This window comes from Schistocerca americana, chromosome 8 (assembly GCF_021461395.2).
Source record: "Schistocerca americana isolate TAMUIC-IGC-003095 chromosome 8, iqSchAmer2.1, whole genome shotgun sequence".
Lineage (NCBI taxonomy): Eukaryota > Metazoa > Arthropoda > Insecta > Orthoptera > Acrididae > Schistocerca > Schistocerca americana.
In genome coordinates, this window is record NC_060126.1 from 469054247 (window position 1) to 469058883 (window position 4637).

The following is a 4637-nucleotide window of genomic DNA, read 5'->3' on the forward strand; positions in this document are numbered from 1 at the left end:
TTAATATAGGCCATTGACTTAAAAAATATGTATATTGTATTCTTATGCCAGATACTGACCTGTCTGCTAGTCTTGTATTTTTTTTTTTCTTGCTACAATGTATTTGGTGGTCTTCATTTAAGTCATTAGACATGTTGTTGTTCTTACGCTAGTACCACTGGATGGGTGTTATTAGTGATATATTTTAATATACATTAACTATCATTGTTATATTTTCTATACTAGTTTAAAGATTTTGTATTTAGATACCCCAACATTCTTTGTTCTTATTTGATTATTATCTAACAGACAGGTGTTGTCTCATGTTAAATCTTCACTGAATCATTGTAGTCTACATAAGGTTTGATTGGTTGGGGAGGACATAGGTTGTTGTTGTTGTTGTTGTTGTTGTTGCAGTCTTCAGTCCTGAGACTGGTTTGATGCAGCTCTCCATGCTAATCTATCCTGTGCAAGCTTTTTCATCTCCCAGTACCTACTGCAACCTACATCCTTCTGAATCTGCTTAGTGTATTCATCTCTTGGTCTCCCTCTACGATTTTTACCTTCCACGCTGCCCTCCAATGCTAAATTTGTGATCCCTTGATGCCTCAGGACATGTTCTACCAACCGATCCCTTCTTCTAGTCAAGTTGTGCCACAAACTCCTCTTCTCCCCAATCCTATTCAATACCTCCTCATTAGTTACGTGATCTACCCACCTAATCTTCAACATTCTTCTGTAGCACCACATTTCGAAAGCTTCTATTCTCTTCTTCTCCAAACTATTTATTGTCCATGTTTCACTTCCATACATGGCTACACTCCATACAAATACTTTCAGGAACGACTTCCTGACATTTAAATCTATACTCGATGTTAACAAATTTCTCTTCTTCAGAAACGCTTTCCTTTCCATTGCCAGTCTACATTTTATATCCTCTCTATTTCGACCATAATCAGTTATTATGTTCCACAAATAGCAAAACTCCTTTACTACTTTAAGTGTCTCATTTCCTAATCGAATTCCCTCAGCATCACCCGACTTAATTCGACTACATTCCATTATCCTCGTTTTGCTTTTGTTGATGTTCATCTTATACCCTCCTTTCAAGACACTGTCCATTCCATTCGACTGCTCTTCCAAGTCCTTTGCTGTCTCTGACAGAATTACAATGTCATCGGCGAACCTCAAAGTTTTTATTTCTTCTCCCTGGATTTTAATACCTACTCCAAATTTTTCTTTTGTTTCCTTTACTGCTTGCTCAATATACAGATTGAATAACATCGGGGAGAGGCTACAACCCTGTCTCACTCCCCTCCCAACCACTGCTTCCCTTTCATGCCCCTCGACTCTTATAACTGCCATCTGGTTTCTGTACAAATTGTAAATAGCCTTTCGCTCCCTGTATTTTACCCCTGTCACCTTTAGAATTTGAAAGAGAGTATTCCAGTCAACATTGTCAAAAGCTTTCTCTAAGTCTACAAATGCTAGAAACGTAGGTTTGCCTTTCCTTAATCTTTCTTTTAAGATAAGTCGTAAGGTCAGTATTGCCTCACGTGTTCCAACATTTCTACGGAATCCAAACTGACCTTCCCCGAGGTCGGCTTCTACCAGTTTTTCCATTAGTTTATAAATAATTCGCGTTAGTATTTTGCAGCTGTGACTTATTAAACTGATAGTTTGGTAATTTGTCACATCTGTCAACACCTGCTTTCTTTGGGATTGGAATTATTATATTCTTCTTGAAGTCTGAGGGTATTTCGCCTGTCTCATACATCTTGCTCACCAGATGGTAGAGTTTTGTCAGGGCTGGCTCTCCCAAGGCCGTCAGTAGTTCTAATGGAATGTTGTCTACTCCGGGGCCTTGTTTCAACTCAGGTCTTTCAGTGCTCTGTCAAACTCTTCATGCAGTATCGTATCTCTCATTTCATCTTCATCTACATCTTCTTCCATTTCCATAATATTGTCCACAAGTACATCGCCCTTGCATAGACCCTCTATATACTCCTTCCACCTTTCTGCTTTCCCCTTTTTGCTTGGAACTGGGTTTCCATCTGAGCTCTTGATATTCATACAAGTGGCTCTCTTTTCTCCAAAGGTCTCTTTAATTTTCCTGTAGGCTGTATCTATCTTACCCCTAGTGAGATAAGCCTCTACATCCTTACATTTGTCCTCTAGCCATCCCTGCTTAGCCATTTTGCACTTCCTGTCAATATCATTTTTGAGACGTTTGTATTCCTTTTGCCTGCTTCATTTACTGCATTTTTATATTTTCTCCTTTCATCAACTAAATTCAATATTTCTTCTGTTACCCAAGGATTTCTACTAGCCCTCATCTTTTTACCTACTTGATCCTGTGCTGCCTTCACTACTTCATCCCTCAGAGGTACCCATTCTTTTTCTACTGTATTTCTTTCCCCCATTCCTGTCAATTGTTCCCTTATGCTGTCCCTGAATCTCTGTACAACCTCCGGTTTAGTCAGTTTATCCAGGTCTCATCTCCTTAAATTCCCACCTTTTTGCAAGTTCTTCAGTTTTAATCTACAGTTCATAACCAATAGATTTTGGTCAGAGTCCACATCTGCCCCTGGAAATGTCCTACAATTTAAAACCTGGTTCCTAAATCTCTGTTTTACCATTATATAATCTACCTGATACCTTTTAGTGTCTCCAGGATTCTTCCATGTATACAACCTTCTTTTATGATTCTTGAACCAAGTGTTAGCTATGATTAAGTTATGCTCTGTGCAAAATTCTAACAGACGGCTTCCTCTTTCATTTCTTAGCCCCAATCCACATTCACCTACTATGTTTCCTTCTCTCCCTTTTCTTACTGTCGAATTCCAGTCACCCATAACTATTAAATTTTCGTCTCCCTTCACTACCTGAATAATTTCTTTTATCTCATCACACATCTCTTCAATTTCTTCGTCATCTGCAGAGCTAGTTGGCATATAAACTTGTACTACTGTAGTAGGCATGGGCTTCGTGTCTATCTTGGCCACTATAATACGTTCACTATGCTGTTTGTAGTAGCTTACCCGCACTCCTATTTTTTTATTCATTATTAAACCTACTCCTGCATTACCCCTATTTGATTTTGTATTTATAACCCTGTATTCACCTGATCAGAAGTCTTGTTCCTCCTGCCACCGAACTTCACTAATTCCCACTATATCTAACTTTAACCTATCCATTTCCCTTTTTAAATTTTCTAACCTACCTGCCCGATTAAGGGATCTGACATTCCACGCTCCGATCCGCAGAATGCGAGTTTTCTTTCTCCTGATAACGACGTCCTCTTGAGTAGTCCCCGCCTGGAGATCCGAATGGGGGACTATTTTACCTCCGGAATATTTTACCCAAGAGGACGCCATCATCATTTAACCATACAGGACATAGGTAAAGGCTTATAAAAGACAGACTATGAATTTACATTCATAGTTTATCTTTTATAAGCCTTTACCTATGTCCTCCCTAACCAATCATACCGTATGTAGACTTCAAGCATATTTGTATACAAATATCTGTTACTGTGTGTTGCATGACTTTGTATTATTTTATTTGTGCTATTTTATGTATATATTTGTATGTCCTACTTCCATGAAGTGATTTCAATTATGTACTTATTGATAACATACATACAATAAATATTGTATGTGGTGGATAAATTAAATAAAAATAAAAAATAAGTAAAATGATGCTGAACATTCTCTCTCTCCAACATCCCCCAGTAAGGAACATGTAAAATAATTCAGTATACAATGTGGTTGCAATTAAACTTTCACTACTTGAGCCAGTGCAGGTGGAACATTATTTACCATATAGGTACCCACCTTTATAAGACTTTCAAATGAAGCTATATGGTTCCAGAGACATTTTAAAGTCTCAAACATCTATGATGTATATATGCAGACTGGAGAGACAAATGAAATTTTGTACCATGGGTAGGATTTTAAACCAGCTCTCCTGCTTGCTAGGCAGATGTGCTAACCACTACATCACCTTGGCACAACTGGACAGACTACCCTAGCATGCCTGCTTCTTCGAATCAAATTCCCATTCATGCTTCAGCCCACTGGTATTCCCAATAAACTCTGCAATACTGTTCGAATTTAGGGAGAATACCAGTAACCTGAAGCATGAATGGGAATTGTGATGGAACAGGGAAGCATGCTAGGGTAGTCTGTGCAGATGTGAAAAGCCACTGTGCCAGGGTGGCACAGTGGTTAGTGCATCTTCCTAGTGAGCAGGAGACCTATGTTCAAATCCTGGCCTTGGCACAAGTTTTCCTTGATTTTGTGCACTCAAATTAGATGGGCCTCCATCAGCTTTCAGGAGGAAAACCTCACAAGTTTAAAACTATTCTTGACATATTGATGGCGAGCTGGCATCCACCATTATTGCTAATGGTGCATTTTGGAGTGGGTGGAATAAGAGGATTGCTTTCTGCACATTAGCCCTTAACTTGTCAAAGATGTGCTGCATTTTATGTGTCCATGGCGGGGGATGTCTGCCCATAGCATTATCTGCCAGCGGGTCTATTAGTGTCACAGGCATCTCTGCTGTTCTGGGTAGGTGATGTCAGTAAAAGTTGACAATCCTAAGGAATCTTTTTAATTGCTGATAATCCGTTGGCTGAGGAATGTTCTTAATGG

General features: G+C 39.1%; 1 non-coding gene across 1 annotated transcript; it reads left to right on the top strand.

Moving 5' to 3' along the window:
- Nucleotides 1-4190: 4190 nt before the first annotated feature.
- Trnat-agu lies at nucleotides 4191-4262 on the top strand. The gene has a single exon. It is a non-coding gene; the product is annotated as a tRNA-Thr (tRNA).
- Nucleotides 4263-4637: the final 375 nt, after the last annotated feature.